General features: G+C 37.6%; 1 pseudogene; it reads right to left on the minus strand.

Moving 5' to 3' along the window:
• LOC124108931 (peptidyl-prolyl cis-trans isomerase D-like) overlaps positions 1-27,246 on the minus strand; it is a 183,954-nt pseudogene that overhangs the window by 18,297 nt on the left and 138,411 nt on the right.

Here is a 27,246-nt window from a genome sequence, read left to right on the forward strand (position 1 = left end):
CCAGGATTGAGGATAGGAAATCACTTGATTCCTGACAAAATTCAATGATTCAACTGTTCTTGCCACACTTGGAGGCATTCTGGGAATCTACCATGTCTTGGACATTTGCCACACTCCTGGGTACACAATATAAAAACTTCTGGAACAGTCCACACTCAGACAAAATTCAGTAGGTAATAAGGGCTCACTATGGCTCTGACATTCAGCACACCCCTGGCACACCATCTAAAACCTTCGTGGGAAGGGCTGGGGATGTGGCTCAAGCGGTAACGTGCTCGCCTGGCATATGCGGGTCGCTAGGTTCGATCCTCAGCACACATAAAATAAAAATGTTGTGTCCACCGAAAACTGAGAAATAAATATTTTATAAAAATTCTCTCTCTCTCTCTTCTCTCTTTAAATAGGAGTTTTTTCCTCTTCTCTCTTTTCTGATTTGTTTCCCCTTTGCCTCCTTTTACATATATATAATTTCTCCCTCTTTGTTCTCCTTTTATTTTACTTTATTTTTATTCTTCTTTATTATCTCTCTCTCTCCCTCTCCCTTTTTCTGGTGCTAGGGATCAAGTCCAGGGCTTCACTCACATAGGGCAGGTGTTCTGCCTCTGAGCTCCAATTATAACTCAGATGAGAAGAAGGAAACTCAGCTCCCTCCAAAAGCCAATCCCAGAAGAACCCTCAAAGACACTTCTACTTAAAGAAAAGGGAAACATAAGCTCCCAGCCATTTTGAGTCCCTTTACCATGATTGGAACAGCCAATATCAGAATCAATTTCAAGTAACAGAGCCAATTTCAACAGTGTAAACAACTTAATGGGGACTTCCACTCCCGTTAAGGAGTAACCACAGAAGGTAAACCCCCAATGGCTCTGTTATCTATCACACCAGTATAAATGATCAGAGGGTCCTCACTCTTGTGAGACCTACAGAGAAAACAAGCCTCCCATCAAGCTCTGATATTTTAAACATTGTGTGAAAACCCATGAACCACACCTAAAGAAATCATTGTGGTGCACAAGGCTGTGCCTTGGAGACAGAAAGCTTAAATACATAGGTGACTAGAGGTGACAAGTGAGCTTCAAGGAAGGAAGAGGTTTACTCCTTCTCTCAAAAGACCCTCAGGGATAGCTGGGAGCCAGCATGAGAAGGGTCTTATTGTTAGGGACTAAATTGCTCTGGGCATCAGAAAACCCATCATTAGGGAGATTACACTATGAAGCCAAATTAGGATTAAACTCAATACTATACCACAAACTGATACCCCAAGATGAATCAGCAAGAGAAGGCCACTTGTTAAGAAGCCCATCACATAAAAGGGAAAGAGATATCTGCCCCAACATATTTGTGCACAAATCTCAGCACAGAAACACAAGAAATGTGAAAAAAGGCAATATGATACCTCCTAAAGTTCATAATTCTATAGTAACAGATCCCAAAGATATCAGAGAGGATGAAAATACAAGACATATTTTTTAAATATTAAGGAATTCCAAGAGAAAAAAGAAAAACAATTGAGTGAATCAAGGAAAACAATGCAAAATCTGAATGAGAAACTCAATAGATAGATTTGCTTTAATCAGCTTTTTCCGCTGCTGTGACGGAAAGACCCAACCAGAACAATGGTAGAGGAGGAAAAGTTTATTGGAGGGCTCATGCCTTCAGAGATCTCAGTCCACAGAAGGCCAGCACCATGCCTCAGGGCTCCAGGTGAAGTTGAACATCATGGCGGAAGAGTATAGTGAAGTGAAGCAGCTCACATGATGATCCAAAATGAGAGAGACTCCATTTTCCAGATACAAATATATACCCTGTAGCCATGGCCCCAATGAACCACTTCCTCCAGCCACACCCCAACCTGCCTCCAGTTAATCCCATCAGGGCTCAATTCACTGATCAGGTTAAGGCTATAACTGAGTTATTTCTCCTGCAAACCTTCTTGCATTGTCTCACATGTGATCTTTTTCCAAAATAGATCCTATAATAGGCCATAGTTTTAAAAAAATTGAAATAGTTTCTTGCATCTTATGAGAGCATAATAGAATCAACAGCAACAGAAACTACATAAATTACACAAATTTATGATAATTGAAAAAATATAGTTTTAGATGAATAGTGGGATGATTGATGAAGTCAGGAAAGATTCAAATGAAAATTAAAGCACAATTTACCAGAACCTGAGGGACAGAACAAAGGCAATTATAAGAGGGAAGTTCATAACTATAAGTGCCTACATTAGAAAAGCAGATCTCAAATAAATGGCCTAATAATGCATCTCACAGTTTTAGAAAAACAAGAAGAAATTAAACCCAAAATCAGCAGAAGGAAAATAATAATAAATGAAGTAGAGCAGAAATAAATAAAGTAGAGGTTAAAAGAATAATGCAAAGACCAGAGGAAGCAAAGAGTGGGCTCTTAGAAAAAGTAAACAAGATTAGTAAACCTTTAGCTAAACTAACATAATAATAAATGTTTGCAAGGATGTGGGGAAAAACATCGCTCATACATTGTTGGTAGGACGGCAAATCACTCTGGAAAGCAGTATGGAGATTCCTCAAGAAAAACTAGGAATGGAACCACCATATGATCCAGCTATTTCACTCTGCAGTATTTATCCAAAAGATTTCAAATCATCATACTATAATGATGTCGACACATCAATGTTTACAGCAGCACAATTCACAGCAACCAAGCTATGGTACTAACCTAGGTGCCCTTCAAGAGATGAACAAAGAAACCGTGGTGTATATATACGCAATTCATATATTCCACCTCACCACACAGGCTTGCCTAGCATGTGTGAAGCACTGGATTCAATCCTCAGCACCCCACCAGAATGGCTATTATTTTAAAAAGTGAAATAAAATAAATAACAAATGCTGGCAAGGATGCAAAGAAAAGGGAACCTTTATATAGTGTTGGAGTGAATGTAAATTAGTACAGCCATTATGGAAAACAGTATAAAGGTTCCTCAAAAAATTAAAAATAGAACGACCATATGCTCCAACTATACAACTCCTGGGTATTTATCCCAAGGAAATTAAGGGAGGAGAGAGATGGAGAAAGAGAGAGAAACCTGTACACCAATGCTTATTGCAGTACTACTCATAATAGCCAGAACATGGAATCAGTCCAGGTACCCATCAACAGATGAGTAAATAAAGAAAATGTGGTATATGGACACATGGAGTATTATTCAGATATATGCAAGAATGAAATCATGCCATTTGCAGGAAAATGGATGGACAGAACTAGAGGACATCAATCAAGTTAGGTAAATAAAAAGAAGCAAAAAGACAAGTATTGCATGTTATCTCTCAAGTATGAAAACTAAAGGGGAAAAAAGATTCAAAATAGAAGGGAGACTCTTAGGTAAAGGGAAGGAGGAGAGTTGGAAGGGCAAGAGAGAGTAGAATGGACGGTAGACATGATCAAAGCACAATTATGTACAAATGGAAATGTCACAGTGACAACTTTTCCAATGAATATGCATTGATAATTATGAAAAAGGTAAAATATACAACTTTTGTCCATGAGGAGCACATTATAGTGCTGAGTAACAGAAATATTAGAAAGAAAATATAGATAACAACTTTCAAGATTTGTAACCAGTATACGTTCATCTGGTATGAGGTGATTAAGCAAGATCTGAAGAAGTACAAGTTTTCTCTTGGTTTGCAAGAGGCAATTATAGTTGGCCTTCCATAGTTGCAAGTCCCACAACCATGTGAATCAACCAACTATGAATCAAAAATATTCAGAGGGCTGTGATTGTGGCTCAGTGGTACAGTGCTTGCCTAGCATGTGTGAGGCACTGGGTTCGATCCTCACCACTACATAAAAAGAAATAAATAAAACAAAGGTATTGTGTCCATCCACAACCAAATTTTTTTTAATATTCAGAAAAAAAATACATCCTAAGCAATATAGTGTAACAATTATTTACTTAGCATTTTGGTATCTACCAGGAGATCCTGGAACCAATTCCTCAAATACACAGAGATGGTTGTACTGCATTGTTTCAGTTTAGTTAATAAGAGTATTAAAACTGTGTTTTAATCATTTTTCAGTGTGATGTTTTCTCCTATGTCATTTTTTCAGAGAAAGATGCTTGGTTTCAAGGTCACTAAATGAAGCCTCAACCATAAACAACTTCTTCAGACAATTTATAAGATCTCCACAGAGTACGTTTTGTTAGTTAGGGGATGCTGAACAGTTCAGAAAACAAGAAAAAAACATTTATCTCTACCTCAAGACTTGGTATCAACCTATTACCCTAGATTGCCCTCTTCTGGTAGCCAGCTCTGGAGAGAGAAAGCCAGACCAATACTCTGTTGATGCCTCTCCAGCTTCAAGGCCTTGGATTTCATTATGTATGGCACTTTCTGAAAGTAACTAAATAACATTCACAAAATGTCATAGTTAGCAGGGAGCAATGGCACATGCCCATAATTCCAAGGCTCAGGAGGCTGATGCAAGAGGATCACAAGTTTGAGGCCAGCCTCAATAACTAAGCAAGGCCCTAAGCAACTTAGTGAGACCCTATCTCAAAATAAAAAATAAAAAGGGCTGGGGATGTGGCTCAGTGGTTAAGTACCCTGGGTTCAATCTCTAGTAGCAAAATAAATAAATAAAATAAAAAATGAATTTCATAGTTAGGGTGAAAATTTTGTGATTCTTCTCCTTCGGGTTATTGTCACTTTCAGATGACAGAAGGCAGAATCAGATTTCCTCATTTCCTCTTTTCTAGAAATTCAGTGAGTATCAGCTTACTCTATCTGCATACTGATTTATCAACAAAACTTGTGGACATCTTCCTTTGGAGATATTGTACAAACCACTAACTTGCTATGTGGGTTCCTGAAAGTTTGTGAAGCTTTGGTCTATCCTGCAAAACAGAGACAATGTCATATTCATCACCGCTCTCCAACTCCTAGTGGGGACAGATCAGTGTTTATATTATTTTATTATTGTTTCAAGTCTATCACAGATCAAGATGTGGTTCTACTATGTATGTCCAGTACACAGTCGATAACACACAAACTGATCTATACCTAATCAATGGGACAAGGCAATCCATCTCAAGCCAAAAGTCATGGCAATGTCAAATTGCTACAGAATTTTCCAAATGATTTTGGCTTTGGGGGGTTTTGATTTGTTTTTGTTTTTCTGTTTTCTTTTTCTTTTGTTTTTGGCTTTTGGTGTTTGCTTATTTTTTGTTTCTGTTTATTCTGTAACAAGAGTTCATGGACGTTGAGTAACTGTGACCCACGTTTTCCACAGAGATCCATGACCCTTAGTATAAAACTGACCACCAGAGGAGTTACTTCCATTGCTGTTGCTTAACAGGAGCCTTCAGCTTAACTGTATTTTCTTCTGTCACTGAGTTTTCTAGTTCACTTCCTGGATGTTACTCTCTACTTCCTTCTACATACAGCTTATGTCCAAAGATGACATTTCTGATAAGGCTTTGGTTTAAAACTGAAAGACTGATCTTATTTTAAGAGATAAAGTCTCTACCCCAAATTTGAAGCTAGGTAATTCATGTCTATGCCTTGGAAATATCTTAAAGAATGAAATTCACACCTATAGTAACAACTTAAATGATCAATTTAAATCACATACAACTTATTCAAAAGTCAAAAATATTTAATATAACATAGAATAACAGAGGCAATTGTGGAATGTATAGTCCTAAACGTTTGCTTCTTTTAAGAATCCTTACAGAGTATCATAATGTAAACAGAGAGAAAGAGAGAGAGAGAGAGAGAATTTTAAAACAATCAGAGAAAGGGCAGTGAAAAGCAACATCTAATGCAATGTTCCCTTGCTGGGCATAGTGTGCACATTGTAATCCCAGCAATTTGGGAGGCTGAGGCAGGAGGATGGCAAGTTCAAAGCCAGCCTTGGCAACTTAGTGATGCCCTAAGCAACTCAGTGAGACCCTATCTCTAAATAAAATATTTAAAAAGACTGGGGATGTGGCTCAGTGGTTAAGCGCTCCTGGGTTCAATCCTCAATACCAAAACTAAATTAATGTTATCTTGCCTGTCACTAACTTGATAGAGATGGAGGAGGATGGTGGAAGAAGGTGGCAGTTTCCTGACTTAACTGCCTTAAAACCTCCTCATGGGAGAAGCTAGAGCAAAATAAGGGGAAAGGGTGGAGGAGGTCAGATATTATAGACATAGAGGAGGTCAGTGCAGTAGGAGGAGATGGAGAAGGAGGAAGGAGGGACTGGAAAGGGGAGGAAGTGAGGACTGGATTTAACAAAATCACACCATGTGCATGTATAAATACACCGTTATGTGTATCTATAAAGCACAATCAAAAATAAACAAATGCATGCAAAGACCATTAGTAGAGTAGAGAAAGGAGAATAGGGAAAGGCACGAGGGGAGGTAAAGGTGGAGCCACCAGGGACTGAAATCAAAGACCATGCATGTATGATTTTGTCAAAACAAACCCAACTATTGTGTATAACTGAAACACAGTAACAAAAGAAAAAGAAAAACATCCTCATGGCGAATGAGGCTATAGAAATTCTAGATGACAACTCTGAGTGGGAGTAGCAAGTACATTGCTACTCCCTCCAGCACGTCTTCATAGAAACAAATTTTCAGAGACTCCCTTGAATTTTAGGCTGAAGTCAGCTTTCTCTGCTTCCTCAAGAATCAAGAATCAGAAAGTACTGTAAGATCCTTATGTTCACCGGTATGCACCCAAAGGGAATTCTAAATTAACATATCATTAGTAAAAATTACAAAGAGAGATTCCAAATATCCACTCTAATGAGAAATGAAGAATAAAAACACAACAGGGGGCTGGGGTTATGTCTCAGTGGTAGAGTGCTCGCCTAGCATGTTCGAGGCACTAGGTTCAACCCTCAGCACCACATAGAAAAATAAATAAAATAAAGGTATTGTGTTCAACTACAACTAAAATACACACACAAAAAAAAAAAAACAGGATAAAGGAGGATATAAGAGCCTTTGTGTGGGAGGTATTATAACTGAAAGATTTCATATTTATTCCACCAGAAGTTATTCTTTAATATTACCTTTCAAGGTCAGACCTGTACAAAAGATACAAATCAGAGAAATTTTTTTCAGGCTCACAGATCATCTCTCCTATTCTGAATACTGAGTTTTTAGGATGGAGCAAAATAAAGACACTTCCTGGGAAGAATATTTTTCCTGATTTCTGGGTCATTCCCTCCTGAAACATCCCTGATTCTTCTATGGGACCTGGTTCGCTTGTCATCATTGTTAACATTTTTTGTCTCCTAACCATAGAGATAAAACAGACCTGTAGGAACCTTGGGCTGAACTTTCATCAAACCCCACTGGAAATTTATAATATTACAAAATAAATCCTGAAATACAGGCTTAAAAGTATAGACAGTTCTATGAAGCTCAAGTTTCCTTTTTTTTTTTTTCCTTCTTTCCTACAACCAGCCCTTAAGCATCCATCTCTTGTTTTATTTATACGGACTTTCAACACTTTTTGCTACATTTAAAACAGAAATAGAGCCAGAAGACAGCTTAAGGTATTTTATGGATCTATACTTTGCCTTCAGAAAAGCAAGTATCCATTATCAAAAAAAATGGTCGTTTCAATATTCCCTTCTATAACAGGTTAAGGGACAAAGAAAAACTATGGCTTTTCTCTCTTGTTTGGTACGGGGGATTGAAATCATGGGTACTCGACCATTAAGCCACAGCCCCAGCCCTATTTTGTATTTTATTTAGAGACAGGGTCTCACCTTGCTTTTGCTGAGGCTGGCTTTGAACTCTCAATCCTTCTGCCTCAGCTTGCCCAGCCACTGGGATTACAGGCATGCGCCACGATGCCGGCTCTGGCTCTTCTCATTAGTAATAAGGAGAGACTTGTCTGAATAGGCACTGCTCCTTATTATATGTCCACTGAAATTCACCAAAAAAATCCATCTTATGGCCCTTGTTCTTCCCTTTACATGCTTGACTTGCACTTCCAAGCTCAGAACTAGGCATCAGGTTAATCAGATTCTGCTGTTCACTAACTCTGTGATTTCTCAGAATCTCAGTTTTCTCATGATTAAAAAAGAACTAAGGAGTAAAATATGTACCTCAGAATTTTATCAAAATTGAATAATAAAGAGAATAAAACAGAACTTTGTTAGTTGCATGTTAATACACAACATGAAGTGTTCTGAAACTGTGATAAAATGTTCTGAGACAACAAGCAGACAGCTCAGGCCCTACCCTGGGAGGTGACTGATAATCCCAGAGGAGGCTAAGTGTTTTGGCCAAGTTCACACATCCAGGGTAGAAGGAGCAGTGTAACCTTGGGCCAGTTATTATCTTCTTCAAGTCTCTTGCTCTGACAGACAACTTGGGGCATGGCTGTGTGGCTTGCAGTGAGCTCCCTTTTGAGGAGCAGATTTCCAGAAAAAGGTCACCAGGATGCACATCTGTCCTGTGTAGTTCTGTTTCTGAGCTGCAGGTGATTGCTTCAGGATAGAATTCTGACCACAGTAGTCAATCACATTCTGTCACCTGTTATTTTAACTTAGGAACCCAGAGAGGAAGAGCCTGGGAATTGCTATAACTGAGCATCCTCTGTGGCAAGCACTCCAGAGAGAAGGTCCGTGAACTATTGCTGTCAAATTTTTGGAACTTCCCCAAATCCTTTTTTCCAAAGTCAACTCTTCCTCACATTCCCACTGCAACCCAATTTTCCATTTTTTCTTAGATCAATTACTTTCTTCTTCTAAGGACACTGGTCCTATCAGATTAGGCCCCACCCTTATGATCTTATTTAACCTTAATTACCTCCTTATGATCTTATTTAACCTTCATTACCTAAATGTAAGACCTAAAAATATAAAACTTGCAAAGGCACTATTAATAACAAGATAAGTAACAGGCAGGAAGAATAAATCCACAAATCACATATCTGATAAATAAGTTATATCTAGAATATATATAAACAACTCTCAAAACTCAATGAGAAAACAAATAATCATATTTTTCAATAAGAAAAAGATTTGAATACATATGTCACCAAAGAAGATATATGAATGTCAAACATAGGAAAAGGTGCTCAATATCATTAGTCACTAGGGAAAGATAAATTAAGATTACAATGGGAAATTACTGCACATCTATCAGAACGGCTAATTGTTGGGAGCTGCCACATAGAAGCTGAGCGCCCCCTAGCTTTGATAGATGGAAATGCGGAGACTGGTTTCCACTGTGCACAGGAGCTGGTGAATTCCCAATGCAGCTCAGCAGGGGAGTTAGACCTTAGGAGTGGGCTGCCTTCTTGTTCCTCTGTAATACTACCCCTTACCTTTTGGGATGGAATGTTCTATTGAATGGCTCCCCTCAATGAATAGGACTTCAGAACCTGCTCCTCCCTCTCTTGTGTCTGCCTCTCTTGCTTCCCTTGTGGGAGCTGGGGCTGAGGAGTCGTCACTGACCAAGAAAAAGGTATTTTCTTTGTCTTTGTATGATTATTTTGTGCCAACCCAATTCACCTGGAGTGGCCCTGACTGATTTAGTCAGTGTTGCAGCAGCTAAATTTTTACATATATTTTAATTAGTACATTATAATTGTATATAATGATGGGATTTGTTGTTACATATTTCTATGCACAGAGTAAAACAATATTGGCCAGTGTCATTCCCCAGTATTTCCCCTTTCTCTTCCCTCCTCTTTCCCCTAGTCCATTTCCTCTACTCTATTGATCTCCCTTTGATGTTCATGATCTCCCCACCACACACCACCCCTACCTTTTTCTTTTCTTCGTCAGTTTCCACATATTAGAAAAAACATACAATCCTTGACTATCTGAATTTGGCTTACCTCGTTTAACATAATGTTCTCAAGTTCTATCTGTTTTCCTGAAAATTAGATAATTTCATTTTTTTTCTTTATGGCTGAATAAAACTCCATTTTGTTGGTCCATTCATGCATTGATGGACACTTAGCATGTTTCCATAGCTGTTGTGAATTGTGCTGCTATAAACATGGGTTGCATGTATTGCTAAAGTATGATGATTCTAATTCCTTAGGATAAATACTGAGGAGTGGTATATGGTGGTCCCATTCCTACCTATTCTTTTGAGGAAACTCTGCACTGATTTCCATAATGATTCTGGTATACTGATTTCCATAGTGATTTTACTAATTTACAATTCCACTAACAGTGTAAAAGTTGGGGTTTTTTTTCTCCACATCCTCTCTAGCATTTACTATTCAGATGGTTAAAATTTTTTAAGTGGCAATCAGAATGTTAGTGGGAATGGGACATAACTCTACTTACATAATGGGACATAATTCTACTTACTGCCTACCCAGCATCTGATTCAGTGTCTGGCACGCCCCCCAGAGACTGTCCTTAATTGAATGTTAAGATAAAAGGGAAAAGTTCCAGCAAAGTAGGTTTTATCATCAATATCAAATGCCACATGAATGTAGGAAGAATAAAGAGCAAAATCTCCAATTAGTCCATTTTTGCCCTTGTGGGTCATGTTTTGGTTATATTATTAAAGAAATTTGAATTAGCTCAATGTCACAAAGCATTTCACTTATGTGGCCAGAGCTAGGTACATGATCCAAGACTGGCCAATTAAAGTCAGACCTGGGCCCTTGTCTGGGATCCAGGCACTCTCTTTTCATTGAAATTGGTAAAATGCAAGTTTGGATTTAATACTGGCCATCTTTGCTCCTTTATGGAGAGCTCCTGTTTGAGAAGGAAGACACACATTAAGAGCAGGCAAGAGAGGGAAAGGGGGGAAATCTAGACCTGCCTGAAACAAACGTAAATCCTGTATTTTTCAGATTCATGACCCATGACCGTATTTACTTAAGACAGTTCAAGTTTGTTTCCCTTATTATCACTAAACAGTTCAGATTAATGAAATTACTTCTTCTGGAGCAATTTCAGTATAAGAAAAATGGAATTTCCAACATCTATCCTTAGATACTATGAGGAATAAAATAATAATAGACATACTTGGTTAGCCCAGTGCCCAGTGAATATGAATGTAAGTGTAATGAGACTAGTAACTAGACTACCGCAGGCGGAAGAAAAAAATGGAAGATGAGGATAGAAACGGATATGAGTGATTTTTCAAGTGTTTTTTCTATAAAGAAAGAAGAGCTAACAGAAGACTTGCAGGCAAGGAAGTTTTAAGTGGAAGTTCTCTTCTTGTGATATTCCATTGAGTTTGTTGACAAAAATTTAGTTTATCATGTTCAGTCAATATCATACTAAATTTAATTTTGGTTGTTTTCCTAACACTCTCAGATTCTTAATTATTATTGCTCTGAGGCTTGCTGATCTTATAAAATTTTATTACTTACTTTAAGGGAATATATGAGAAAAGCACACAGAATGTTTACGAATTAGACCTTTGGTTTGAAGAAACTTTAATGAAACTTTCTCCCTTTCTTTATAATTAGTGAAATCTCCTCTAGATGATGCTGCTATTGGCCAATTTTTCTCTAATACCCCTGAAGATGAACTTATTTTACTCTAATATGCATTATTCTTTGGCAACCAAAGTGATCACATTAGAACAATATCAAATTGTCATTCCACTTTCATGAATCTAAAATGCAATGTTTGGGTTTTGGTTAATAGGCATGGAATAGGATGGTAAACATGCTTCAAAGCTATATGGATGGTACCATCCCGAGTGTTATTTCTTTTCCATGAAGTGTTAATTATCTATGGATCACAGGTTATTTAGCTATTCCTTCTAAAGTTGCATTATTTGAATTTTAATAATGAACTCTTCAATGCACAGTCTTGATTCAAAGTGCTAACACACTGATGGTATAACTTGTGGTATTATATTAGAAACAAAATAATGTTGATTTCAACCAAACTAATGTTAAATGCTGCTCCAATTACCAATAATAAAATGTCTTTTCCTATCACTATTATTTTCCAGTGGGAATTGTCAGGGAAAGTGGCAAGTATCAAAGTCTGAACCATTTAAACAGAGCTACCATAACTAAATTTTCTTTCCCATAATACCAAGAATTACAGTAGCATAACTGAAAAATATTGCCACCGTGACAGATAACTGAATCTCCTTTCTATGAACACCTAGTAAAAAATATCTAGATCATATTAAAGTTGACTAACATTTGTATCTCTCATTGCTCACACAATGCTTTACATAAAATATCTCATTTGATCTTGCTCATCTCCATGAAATAAGTCCTTTCACAGGTGTGAGAAAGAGAAAGTTTAGACATTTATTGACATCTAAAATGCAGAGTTACAAAGAAATGAAATAGAATTCAAACTCATCATCCAACTCAGAATTTCATTTCCAGTACACTACACACACACACACACACACATACATAAATTTCTCCTAGCAAGAAACAGAATAAAGTTTATGTTATTCTCAAAAATGAGAATAACATAAATTCTTCAAATCAGATCAAGCTTCATATTGATCTCTTGCCTTTCACAGTCAAGGCTGAGCTTTCACAAACTTCTTTTAAATTTTGGTTTTGTTTTAGACAACCAAAACCTCCCAAGGGCATTCATCTGACTCCATGGCTCAGGGCATCTTCCAGAGCATATGGACAAAACACGTCCCTCTTTGACCTCCAGTGTCTGGGAACATGAATTGAGACTGCTTACCTCCTGCTAAGCACTTGAAACCAACTGGGCTACAACCTTTGCTACAACCAGCAGGTTCTCCTGCTTGGATTACTCTTTTAATGAACAGAGCCAGATGGTGGCCAGTGAGTTTACCAGACAACAGGCGCTTCCTTTTCACAAAAGAAACACTGACTTCTCTTCTGTACTTTCCAATAAACTCATACAGTATCTTTTGTATATGGAGCCCTTGAGAGATTCTAAAAATGGTTTTCATCCCAAAAGACGTTTTATGGGTGTATATCCTCTTATTATTACAAGTGTGTATGTTTTGTCTCAACTAGACAACACAAATTTTAAACTCCATGGACTTAGGATTATATCTCCCACCTCTGTTCCCACTAAGCTGCCTCTGTCAGCTTTGCTCCCCGGACGAACTCTTGAGGAGGCACTTGAAGATCTTGGCTAATTGTGTTAGTTTGTGCAGACTGAGTTGCTGGAAGATCTTTTACTGAAGGAATGTGAAATCTAAGAGATCATGTTGATTTAAATGTATGAATCAGAGGAATTCAGTAGAGAAGATGTTTTGCAAATGCACACGGGTTATTAGCATTCATATATTGTGAACATTCATACTGTGTTCACATAAAGGTTTGATTTTTTCCTATTTTGAGATTGTAAAAAAACTATTCCATTTATAGCCATTTAGTTGAAAGAAGCAAAGGGTATTAGCAGCAGGTCTAAGACATGATGCATGTTACAGATAGGAGTTTGAGCTGGGTGCAGTGGTGCACACCTGTAATCCCATCGGCTCAAGAGGATGAGGCAGTAGCTCGCAAGTTCAAAGCCAACCTCAGCAAAAGCAAAGCACTAAGCAACTCAGTGAGACCTGTCTCTAAATAAAATACAAAATAGGGCTGGGGATGTGGCTCAGTGGTTGAGTGCCCCTGAGTTCAATCCCCGTTCCTCCCCACACCTCAAAAAAAAAAAAAAAAAAGATAGAAGTATGAGAGAAAGAGAAAAGGAAAAAGAAACAGGATTAATGAAGGATACTATAAACTTTGAATGAGGCCAAGGGAAAAGCTCAAAGACCCAAGTAAGATTGTCACTTTCTCGTCATTAATGTGTTCTAGGTTGGACTTTATAAAATTGGCATTTCTCATAATAAAGTCATATGTACTCATCAATTATTCAGCAAGTATATTTAAACACCTTCCAGTGAACACAGAATATTGACAGAAGGATTCAATTGATAAGACCATATAAAAAGGTTATTCCAAATGTAAAGGGAGTTGAGTAATAAGTTCTTGTGAAGACAATAATTCTAAAGTAAATATTGGAAAGTAGTGTAAAGTTTCCTCCCATCAACCCATTTGAAAATTAGTACCCTACTAAAAGGAAAAATTCTCTGCCAAGATGATTTGAGTATTAGAAATGTTACTTATATTTCTTACTTCAATCACACACACACACACACACACACACACACATCCTTATGTAAATATAATTTATAGTTGGACATCATGGCACACACCTGTCTGTAATCCCAATGACTTGGGAGGCTGAGGCAGGAGGATCATGTGTTTTGAAGACAGTCTCAGCAACTTAGCAAGACCCTGTCTCAAAACAGAGATACAAAAAGGGCTAAGAATATATGCATGTAGTTTAGTGGTAGAGCACCCCAGGGCTAACTCTCCACTACTACAATAAAAGTAATAATTCAGGACAATTTCATTTCTATTACTAATTTATGTTCCTTGAACCCTGTTTCTATAGTGACTAAATAAGATCCATATTTATTTACCTATTTCTAAATGACTAGATTTTTTATTGTATGGTTCATTTTCACCAGGGTTTTGCCTTTTGAATACTGACCAATGGAACATATAGCCTAGTTTGGCAAAATTAGGCTTAAATTGAATGTGTATGAATATAATTCATATTTTGATACATCCGTTTCATTTTGAATAACAAGTATTCTGTAAAATCTGAGAAAAGACTTGCTTTATTAAATTTTCTTCTGATCTTTACTGATTTGGGACTCTTTTGTTGTTGTTATTGTTGTTGCATTGCCAGGGATCCAACCCAGGGCAACACCCATGCCAGGCAAATGCTGTACCACTGAGTCACATGCTCAGCCAAGATTTTGAACTCTAAAATTGTGTGACGTCTAGTCCTCATAAACACAGTATATGGAACCCCAGGGTACTGTGGCATGTTCTCTAATACAGATATTTTATCTTTACAAAAATCTCTTTTATTCAATGATCTAACTTTTTTATCCTTTATGTTGATTTTTAACTGATACATAAAAATTGTACCTATTAATGGAGTACCATATAAAGTTTTTATACATGTATTATATAATGTTTAAGTTAGGTTAAACCTGCAGGGCATGGTGGCTCATGCCTGTAATCCCAGCGGCTCACAAGCCTGAGGCAGGAGAATCAAGAGTTCAAAGTCAGCTTTAGCAATTTAGCAAGGCACTAATCAACTCAGCAAGATCCTGTCTCTAAATAAAATATATATTTTTTCTTAAAAGGGCTGGGAATTGGCTCAGTGGTTAAGCATCCCTGGGTTCAATCCCACTACCAAAAAAAAAATCAGACTAAACTTGTTTCCTCAAACATTTATCATTTCTTCATGGCAAAACTTTCAAAGTCCTTCTAACTTTTTGAAATGTACAGTACATTATCATTATCTATAGTCATTCTACTGTGGATCAACATACCAGAATTTATTACTCCTATTTTACAGTAGGGCCATAGTTTTTCCAGCCTCTGGTAACCACCATTCTATCTGTGATCTCAATGTCTATGAGGTCAACATTTTTAGGTGAGATCCTTCCGTACTTGTCTTTCTGTGCTGGCTGATTTCACCTAACATAATGATCTCCAGGCCCATCCATGCTGTTGCCAATAACATAATTTCATTTTTTATGGCTCAATAATATTCCACTGTGCACATGTACCACATTTTATTATCCATTCATCAGTTGATTGACACTTAGGGTTGTTTCTATTTCTTGGTTATCATGAATAGGATTGCAATGAACATGGGACTGCAGATATCTCTTCAACATCCTTATTTTACTTCCTTTGAATACACGTAATGGGATTGCTCAATCATATGGTTCTTCTGTTCTTGTTGAGTATTTTGGTCTCAGCAATGAAAAGCTAATGAGACAAGTTGAGATTTCCTTCCTGCAGAACTACTAAACTTTGGACAAGAACAATAAGAGTCAGTGGCCTTCTTCCCTAGCACCCCTAGCCAGGCACAGCAGCACACACCTGTAATCCCAGGAGGCTGAGGCAGGAGTATCCCAAGTTCAAAGCCAGCCTCAGCAATGGTGAAGCACTAAGCAACTCAATGAGACCCTGTCTCTAAATAAAATACAAAATAGGGCTGGGGATGTGGCTCAGTGGTTGAGTGCCCCTGAGTTCAATTTCCAGTACCAAAAAAAAAGAAAGAAAAGTTGCACCCCTTTCCCAATCTCTTTCTGACTTGGGAACTGCCACATGCATATGAAAGACCTAAGCAATGTAGGCAGAAATTAAAAGCCAAACTAGACAAATTTAGAATATGCTCCCAAACACAGAAAGAAATTGCTTGACAAAGGATGAGACTATACTGGCTAGGAATATTTGAACATAATATTTTCCAATATTATTGGCTAATTTCTAATCTATACAGACTTAGACTTTCTAGGGCAACCCCAATGACATCAGGATAAAATTTTTAAATTAATTAAAAATTGAACAATTAAAACTTAAAAAGCAGCTGGACACAGTGGCACATGCCTGTAATCCAATTGGGAGGCTGAGACAGAAGAATCTCAAGTGTGAGATAGCCTCAGCAACTTACTGAGACACTGTCTCAAAATAAAAAATAAAAAGGGTGGGGATGTGGTTCCATGGTAGAGTGACCTGGATTAGATACTCAGTACCCCCCCCCAAAAAAAATAGAAACCATGAAGCAGGGGTAAAAAAACAAATTAATTAGGGGTGGGGGGGGATGGGGGCAGGAAAGATGGTGTTCATGGACATAATTACCCTAGGTACATGTATGATGACACATATGATGTGATGGTACAACATGTAAAACAAGAGAAATGAAAAGTTGTGCTGCAATTGTGCACAATGAATCAAAATGTATTCTGTGTCATATATACTTAATTAAAATAAATTAATTAATTTTAAAAACAAATTAGTTTACATTTAAAAGCCTCATCTGCCCACCAAGAATTCTATTTAAAGAAAACTTATCCTTAAAAACAACAAAAAAGAAATTAAAGGATTCCCTAAGGGAAGAAAAATTGAGATAATTTGTTGATAAAACATGTAATAGTTATAATAAATTCTTTTTTTATATATATTTTTAATTTTTTATTGTGGGTTGTTCAAAACATTACAAATTTCTTGACATATCATATTCCACACTTTGATTCAAGTGGGTTATGAACTCCCACCTTCACCCCATACACAGATTGCAGAATCACATCAGTTACACATCCATTGATTTACATATAGCCATACTAGTGTCTGTTGTGCTCCGCTGCCTTTCCCATCCTCCACCCTCCCCCCTCCCCACCTCTCCCCTCCCCTCCCCTCCTCTCTCTCTACCCCCTCCACTGTGTAACCCTGAGGGTCTCCTTCCATTACCATGCAATTTCCCTTCTCTCTCCCTTTCCCTCCCACCTCTCATCCCTGTTAAATGTTAATCTTCTTCTCCTGCTCTTCGTCCCTACTGTGATCTTAGTTACTCTCCTTATATCAAAGAATACATTTGGCATTTGTTTTTTAGGGATTGGCTAGCTTCACTTAGCATAATCTGCTCTAATGCCATCCATTTCCCTGTAAATTCTATGATTTTGTCATTTTTTAATGCAGAGTAATACTCCATTGTGTATAAATGCCACATTTTTTTTATCCATTCATCTATTGAAGGGCATCTAGGTTGGTTCCACAGTCTTGCTATTGTGAACTGTGCTGCTATGAACATCGATGTAGCAGTGTCCCTGTAGCATGCTCTTTTTAGGTCTTTAGGGAATAGACCGAGAAGGGGAATAGCTGGGTCAAATGGTGGCTCCATTCCCAGCTTTCCAAGAAATCTCCATACTGCTTTCCAAATTGGCTGCACCAATTTGCAGTCCCACCAGCAATAAACAAGTGTACCCTTTTCCCCACATCCTCGCCAGCACTTGTTGTTGTTTGACTTCCTAATGGCTGCCAATCTTACTGGAGTGAGATGGTATATTAGGGTGGTTTTGATTTGCATTTCTCTGACAGCTAGAGATGGTGAGCATTTTTTCATGTACTTGTTGATTGATTGTATGTCCTCCTCTGAGAAGTGTCTGTTCAGGTCCTTGGCCCATTTGTTGATTGGGTTGTTTGTTCTCTTATTGTCTAATTTTTTGAGTTCTTTGTATACTCTGGATATTAGGGCTCTATCTGAAGTGTGAGGAGTAAAGATTTGTTCCCAGGGTGTAGGCTCCCTATTTACCTCTCTTATTGTTTCTTTTGCTGAGAAAAAACTTTTTAGTTTGAGTAAGTCCCATTTGTTGATTCTAGTTATTAATTTTTGTGCTATGGGTGTCCTACTGAGGAATTTGGAGCCCGACCCCACCGACTGTAGATCGTAGCCAACTTTTTCTTCTATCAGACGGCGCGTCTCTGATTTGATATCAAGCTCCTTGATCCATTTTGAATTAACTTTTGTGCATGGCGAGAGAAAGGGATTCAGTTTCATTTTGTTGCATATGGATTTCCAGTTTTCCCAGCACCATTTGTTGAAGATGCTATCCTTCCTCCATTGCATGCTTTTAGCCCCTTTATCAAATATAAGATACTTGTAGTTTTGTGGATTGGTTTCTGTGTCCTCTATTCTGTACCATTGGTCCACCCGCCTGTTTTGGTACCAGTACCATGCTGTTTTTGTTACTATTGCTCTGTAGTATAGTTTGAAGTCTGGTATCGCTATACCGCCTGATTCACACTTCCTGCTTAGCATTGTTTTTGCTATTCTGGGTCTTTTATTTTTCCATATGAATTTCATGATTGCTTTCTCTATTTCTACAAGAAATGCCGTTGGGATTTTGATTGGCATTGCATTAAACCTATAGAGAACTTTTGGTAATATCGCCATTTTGATGATGTTAGTTCTCCCTATCCATGAACAGGGTATATTTTTCCATCTTCTAAGATCTTCTTCTATTTCTCTCTTTAGGGTTCTGTAGTTTTCATTGTATAAGTCTTTCACCTCTTTTGTTAGGTTGATTCCCAAGTATATTATTTTTTTTGAAGATATTTTGAATGGAGTGGTTGTCCTCATTTCCATTTCAGAGGATTTGTCACTGATATACAGGAATGCCTTTGATTTATGCGTGTTGATTTTATATCCTGCCACTTTGCTGAATTCATTTATTAGCTCTAATAGTTTCTTTGTAGAGCCTTTTGGGTCTGCTAGGTATAGAATCATATCATCTGCAAATAGTGATAATTTAAGTTCTTCTTTCCCTATTTTTATGCCTTTAATTTCTTTCGTCTGTCTAATTGCTCTGGCCAGTGTTTCGAGAACTATGTTGAACAGAAGTGGAGAGAGAGGGCATCCCTGTCTTGTTGCAGATTTTAGAGGGAATGCCTTCAGTTTTTCTCCATTCAGAATGATGCTAGCCTGAGGCTTAGCATAGATTGCTTTTACAATATTGAGGTATGTTCCTGTTATCCCTAGTTTTTCTAGAGTTTTGAACATAAAGGGATGCTGTACTTTGTCGAATGCTTTTTCCGCATCTATCGAGATGATCATATGGTTCTTATTTTTAAGTCTATTGATGTGGTGAATAACATTTATTGATTTCCGTATATTGAACCAGCCTTGCATCCCAGGGATGAATCCTACTTGATCATGGTGTACAATTTTTTTGATATGTTTTTGTATCCAATTTGCCAGAATTTTATTGAGGATTTTTGCATCTAGGTTCATTAGAGATATTGGTCTGTAGTTTTCTTTCTTTGAAGTGTCTTTGTCTGGTTTAGGTATCAGGGTGATGTTGGCCTCATAGAATGAATTTGGAAGTTCTCCCTCCTTTTCTATTTCCTGAAGTAGCTTGAAAAGTATTGGTATTAGTTCTTCTTTAAAGGTTTTGTAAAATTCTGCTGTATACCCATCCGGTCCTGGGCTTTTCTTAGTTGGTAGTCTTTTGATGGTTTCTTCTATTTCCTCAATTGATATTGGTCTGTTTAGGTTGTCTATATCCTCCTGACTCAATCTGGGCAGATCATATGACTTAAGAAATTTATCTATGCCTTCACTATCTTCTAATTTATTGGAGTATAAGGATTCAAAATAGTTTTTGATTATCTTCTGTATTTCTGAAGTGTCTGTTGTGATATTGCCTTTTTCATCCTGTATGCTAGTAATTTGAGTTCTCTCTCTTCTTCTCTTCGCTAGCATCGCTAAGGGTCTGTCGATTTTGTTTATTTTTCCAAAGAACCAACTTTTAGTTTTGTCAATTTTTTCAATTGTTTCTTTTGTTTCGATTTCATTAATTTCAGCTCTGATTTTCATTATTTCTTGCCTTCTACTTCTTTTGCTGTTGTTTTGTTCTTCTTTTTCAAGGATTTTGAGATGAAGTATGAGATCATTTATTTGTTGGTTTTTTCTTTTTTTAAGGAATGAACTCCAAGCAATGAATGTTCCTCTTGGAACTGCTTTCTGTGTGTCCCATAGATTCCGATATGTTGTGTCTGTGTTTTCATTTATCTCTAAGAATTTTTTAATTTCCTCCTTGATGTCTTCTATAACCCATTGATCATTCAGTAACCTATTGTTCATTCTCCAAGTGATGCATGATTTTTCCTTCCTTCTTTTATCGTTGATTTTCAGTTTCAATCCATTATGATCAGATAAGATGCATGGTATTATCTCTACTCCTTTATATTGTCTAAGAGTTGCCCTGTGACATAATATATGATCTATTTTTGAGAAGGATCCATGTGCTGCTGAGAAAAAAGTGTAACTGCTTGATGTTGGGTGGTATACTCTATATATGTCAATTAGGTCTAGGTTATTAATAGTGTTATTGAGTTCTATAGTTTCCTTATTCAACTTTTGTTTGGAAGATCTGTCCAGTGGCGAGAGAGGTGTGTTGAAGTCTCCCATGATAATGGTATGGTGGTCTATTAGACTCTTGAACTTGAGAAGAGTTTGTTTGATGAACATAGCTGCACCATTGTTTGGGGCATATATATTTATGATTGTTATGTCTTGTTGGTGTATGGTTCCCTTAAGCAGTATGTAGTGTCCCTCTTTATCCCTTTTGATTAACTTTGGCTTGAAATCTATTTTATTTGATATGAGTATGGACACTCCTGCTTGTTTCCGAAGTCCATATGAGTGATATGATTTTTCCCAACCTTTCACCTTCAGCCTATGTATGTCTTTTCCTATCAAATGCGTCTCCTGTAGGCAGCATATTGTTCAGTCTTGTTTTGTGATCCATTCTACTAGCCTGTGTCTCTTAATTGGTGAGTTTAAGCCATTAACATTTAGGGTTATTATTGAGATATGGGTTGTTCTTCCAGCCATATTTGTTTATTTATGTTACTAAACATGGTTTGTTTTCGTCTTTGATTATTTTCCCCCCCTTTACTGACCTACCTCCCACTGTTGGTTTTCATTGTTATTTTCCATTTCCTCTTCCTGTAATGAGCTACGAATTCTTTAAACTTTTGTTTATCGTGGAAGGTTTTAATTTCATCTTCCATCCTGAAGCTTAATTTCGCTGGATACACAATTCTTGGTTGGAACCCATTTTCTTTCAGTGTTTGAAATATGTTATTCCAGGATCTTCTAGCTTTCAGAGTCTGTGTTGAAAGATCAGCTGTTATCCTGATTGGCTTACCCCTAAATGTAATCTGCTTCCTTTCTCTTGTAGCTTTTAAAATTCTCTCCTTATTCTGTATGTTAGGCATCTTCGTTATAATATGTCTATGTGTGGATCTCTTATGATTTTGCACATTCGGCGTCCTGTAGGCTTCTAGGATTTGGGATTCTGTCTCATTCTTCAAGTCTGGGAAGTTTTCTCGTATTATTTCATTGAATAGACTGCTCATTCCTTTGGTTTGGAGCTCTGTACCTTCCTGTATCCCAATGACTCTTAAGTTTGGTCTCTTAATGTTATCCCATATTTCTTGGATGTTCTGCTCATGGTTTCTTAACAGTCTTGCTGAGCTGTCTATGTTCTTTTCCAGTTGAAATACTTTGTCTTCATTGTCTGATGTTCTATCTTCTAAGTGTTCTACTCTGCTGGTAGTATTCTCCATTGAGTTTTTAAGTTAGTTTATTGCTTCCTGCATTTCTAGGATTTCTGTTTGTTTGTTTTTTATAACCTCTATCTCCCTGTATAGTTGATCCTTTGCTTCCTGGATTTGTTTGCGTAATTCATTGTCGAAGTGATCTTTCATTGTCTGATTTTGCTGTTTAATGTCTTCCTTAATACTCCAGATCATCTGAAGCATGTATACCCTGAATTCTTTATCTGACATTCCATCTGCTGCAGCTGTTACCTCTTCTAAAGTTGCGTTGACCTGCATTGCTTGTGGTCCTTTCTTTCCTTGTCTTTTCATACTGCTTGCGTATCTTTCCTGCAGGTGCGGGCGGCTGCTCTGCTCTCTCCTTATTCCAATTGGGGTGTCGTGGCTACCACGCTGGCAGGTCACTGGGCCTGTTCTGGGCACTGGAGGCGGCTCTGTTCTGCCCCTACTCCAATTGGGGTGACAAGTGTACCACGCCGGCAGGCCACCAGGCCTGATCCGCCGGTCGGTTGCAGGTTTGCCTACCCTGCAGACGCGGGCGGCGGCTCTACTCTGCCCCTACTCCAAATGGGGTGACGTGTCTGTCGTACTGGCAGGCCACTGGGCCTGTCCCGCTGGTCGGTCGCAGATCTGCCCACCTTTCGGGCACAGGTGGAGGCTGTGCTCTGCCCCTACTCCAATTGGGGTGTCGTGACTACCCCGCCTGCAGGACACTGGGCCTGTTCCTGGCACAGGCGGCGACTCTGCTCTGCCCCTACTCCAATTAGGGTGGTGTGTGTACCACGCCGGCAGGCTCCTGGGCCTGATCCGCCGGTCTGTTGCAGGTCTGCCTACCTTGGAGGCGCGGGCGGCGGATCTGCCCTGCCCCTCCTACCATGCCTGTGGACCCCTGGGCCTGATCTGCAGGTTGGTCACAGGTCTGCTCACCCTGCAGGCACGGGTGGCGGTTCCGCTCCGCCCCCACTCCAATTGGGATCACGTGACCACCACACCGGCAGGGCCTGATCCGGGCGTGGGAGAAGGATCTGCTCTGCCCCTACTCCAGTTGGGGTGACGTGTGTACCACACTGGCAGGCCACTGGGCCTGACCCGCCAGGCTGTCACAGGTCTGTTTACCTTGCAAGCGCGAACGGTGGCTCTGCCCTGCCCCTCCTACCACGCCCATGTACCACTGGGTCGCGGGTCTGCCCACCTTGCGGGTGCGGGTGGCGGCTCCGCTCCACCCCCTCTCCAATTGGGGTCACGCGGTCACCACGCTGGCGAGCCGCTGGGCCTGCTCCGGGCGCTGGCGGCTGCCCGTCTCCTCCCCTCTGGCTCGACGACAAATTGAGGAGACTCGGGTGTTTGTGCCTCACCCCCCCTACCAGGAGACCAACTGTTTATGTTGCTGCTGGTATTGATGAAGTTCTCTCCTCCGCTGCTTTCTGATGACATCAGATCTCTGCCATGTTGGTATCCTATGCGAATGGCAGCATTTCGTTCCCCTTGCCGGGCAACCAAAGCAACGGGTGAGTCCTGACCGGCCCTCAGCAGGACCCAGACCGAGAAGCAGTTTTCTATAATAAATTCTTAAGAAATTCCTTCCATCTAAAAGAAAATATTATTAGTAACTTGAATGGAGAAGAGAAATATTTCCTTGTATCTTTGGATAAATATAAAAGTGGTTGTGACTTTAATTATTTGGATTTCTTTATTATGCACAAAAGTGCTTAAAGCCAAAGTTATAACCCAATATTCTTAGATTTATACCATATATCAACATAATGCATATGAAAATAGTAGCTCAAAGAAAGGTTAATATCTTTTACTAAAATCAGTGTCTACCTCATTCGGAAATTGTAAACAATAAAAATGCACACTTTCAACACTAGAGAAAAATTTTTAATTGAAAATATGCAATTAAGCCGGGCACAGTAGCACACACCTGTAATCCCAGCAGCTCAGGAGGCTGAGGCAGGAGAATCGCAAGTTCAAAGCCAGCCTCAGCAACTTAGCAAGGCCCTAAGCAACTCAGTGAAACCCTGTTTCTAAATAAAATACAAAATAGGGCTGGGGTTGTGGCTCAGTGGTTGAATGCCCCTGAGTTCAATCCCTGGTAGCCCTCCAACAAAGAAAAAAATATGCAATTAAAATTAATTGAGAAAATATAATGGAATACCAAATATTTTTATTTAACACAGACAAGACAGTTGAGGAGTAATAGTTGATGAAAAAAAGACATAAACCATACAGAAAATAAACAACAAAATGATATGTGTAATATAAGCCTATAGTAAATGTATTAAGTTGAAATTGTATTAAATGTGAATACTCTAAATGAACAGGCAGAGACTGACAAACCTAATTAGAAAAAAAATTAAGATCCAACTATATACTATCTATAAAAACACCTTTCAAAGATACAATAGGACCAACTTGAAGAGATAGAAGAGATCTTTTGTAACATGAAAGGGTATTGTATTGACATTAGTGTAAATTTAATACATTAGTATTAGATATTAGTAAAAATACATGTGTACTTGTCAGATCCTCAAAATTTATAAAGCAAAAAATGAGACAACTAAAAAAAGAGATAATTTCACAATTATGGTTGTTGTTATACTTATTTCTCATTAGTTGAAAGATCAAATAAAAGTCAGTAAAAATGTAGATTACCAGCTATTTCACTTTACTGAAATATACAGAATATTTAACCCCCAAATAGAAGAATATCCATACTCTTAGAAAAATTACCAACCATCTATTAGGCCATAATTTAAAGACTTTTGAAGTGAATGTCTTCAGAAACCAATGAATTTAAGTTAGAAATCAAAGAGAGAGAGTATAAATGGGAAATCCCAAAAATATATGGAAAATGAAAAAAAACCCAATAGGTTAAGAAAATATAAAAAATAAAATTTAAAAATGTAAAATAAATAAAAGTAAAAACACATACCAAATTGACTAGATAGGGTACTTAGAGATTTATAAATTTAAATGCTTTGGTTAGAAAGGAAGCATACCTAAAATTAAAAATCTATTTCTTCTTTGAGAAGCTAAAAGACCAAGTTATATACAAAGTGAATAGAAAGCAAAAAAAAAAAAAATCAGAGTGAAAAAAGTAAAATACAAAATAGAAAAGTAATGGAGAAAATCAGATTAAAAATGGCTCTTTAAGAAGTTCAAAAGAATTTATAAACTTTAACTAAAAGGAGAAAAAAAAGAGAAAGAGAAGACTAAAACTGCCAAAAGAAATAAAGGAAGAATATTTATTGACGCCAAAATCCTTTATGAAATATCAGCACACCAAATCCAGGAATACATGAAAAGGAATATACACCTTGACCAAGTAGGGATTTTCCCGGGAATGCAAGGTTGACTCGACACTTGAAAAGCAATTAATGTGGTATACCATATTAAGAAATATTTTTTTAAACAAGCACTCTTCTCAGTTGATGTAAAAAAATACCTTTTAAAAAATCAACATCTTTTCAAGATAAGAGATTTCAGTAAATGTATAAGAAAAAATCCTCAACATGACAAAAGAGACATGGAAAACATAGAACTAATATTATATTAATGGTAAAAAACTGAATGCAATCCCTTGAAGTTTGGGAACAAGGGAATATTGTCTGCCTCATCAGGTTGGAGATAATGTGTTGTATAGGTAGGTAATCCTAAGGAATCTATAGATTTAAAAATTGCTGATGGGGCTGGAGTTGCGGCTCAGTGGTAGCGCACTTGCCTGGCATGTGTGAGGCACTAGATTCTATTCTCAGCACCACATATAAATAAGTGAAATAAAAGTCTATCAACAACTAAAAAAAAAAAAAATTAAATTGCTGGAAATAGCCAGGCACAGGGGGGCACACTTGTAATCCCAGGGGCTGGGAGGCTGAGGCAGGAGGATTACAAGTTCAAAGCCATTCTCAGCAAAACCGAGGCACTAAGCAACTCAAGGAGACCCTGTCTCTAAATTTAAAAATACAAAATAGGACTGGAGATGTGCCTCAGTGGTCAAGTGCCCCTGAGTTCAATCCCTGGTACTCAAAAAAACAAACAAAAAAAAATTTGCTGGAAATAATAAGCAAATCTAGAAGATCATAGAATGCAATATTAATTCACAAAAATAAGTTAAATACCTTTATGAAAGCATGATCATACAAATAAGAAAGCAATTAGCCAAAGCATCAAAAAATGATTTAGGAATAAAATAAACACAAGAAGTTTAAAACTAAGCCCTGAAAACTATAAAACATGTTTTTATGGTTTCATTGAGAGAACTTAAAGATCTCAATAAAAGGAGAAATGTTCCATATTCATGGATTAGAAGACTTAACATTGTTATAATGGCATTTCTCAAAAACAATGGATATTCTCATGCAAAATAAATGAATCAAAATGTTACCTCACACTATATCCTTTTTTCCCCACATACCGTAGACCAAATTAACTCAAATCATAAATTTAGTTGTAAGAACTAAACCATAAATGTTGTGAAAGAACACAAGAGTAGTTAAGCAAAGATATCTTAGATGTGATACCAAAAGCATGACCCATGACAGAAAAAATTAGAAACAAATTATACCTCCTCAAATTTTAAAATACTTGAAAATATGGAGAAAAAATAAAACTTCAGGAATAAAATAAAGAAACAAATTACAGAATGGGAAAAATAATTGCAAATCATATGTCTAACAGAATATTTAAGAAAAAAACTCTTGCAACTAAATAAGAAATAACAATAACAAATAAATGAGGAAAATAGATGAATGACATTTCACCAAAGAAGACATATGGATAGGTAATAAACAAATGAAGAGACTCTTAACATCATTAGCAATTGCATTTAAAAAATGCATATTAAAGTAACAACGATATACCACTATACATAAACATTAGAATACCTATTATCAGAAAGTCTGGAAATAACAACTGTTGGCAATGATGTTGAGAAATTTGAACCCTAATAATTTGCTGGTGAGAATGAAAAATGCTATAGTCTCTTTAGAAAACAGTTCGATTTTTTTTTTCTTTTTTAGTTTTTGATGGAACTTTATTTTTATTTATTTATTTATTTATATGCAGTGCTGAGAATCTAACCCAGTGCCTCACACATGCTAGGCAAGTGCTCTACCACTGAGCTACAACCCCAGCCATCAATAGTTTCTTGTAAAAGTTTAATGCACAAATGTGCCATCTAACCCAACAATTCAACTCCTAGGTATCTACCCAAGAGCAATAAGAATATCGGTCTTCACAAAGACTTTTACATGAATACTCATAGCCTAACTACGCATAATAACCACAAACTGGAAGCAATGCAAATGTATCCATTTCTGAATGGAT

Source organism: Marmota monax, unplaced genomic scaffold (genome assembly GCF_021218885.2).
Source record: "Marmota monax isolate L192 unplaced genomic scaffold, Marmota_monax_Labrador192_F-V1.1 WCK01_AAM20220418_F8-fsc00103, whole genome shotgun sequence".
In the NCBI taxonomy this organism is placed as follows: Eukaryota; Metazoa; Chordata; class Mammalia; order Rodentia; family Sciuridae; genus Marmota; species Marmota monax.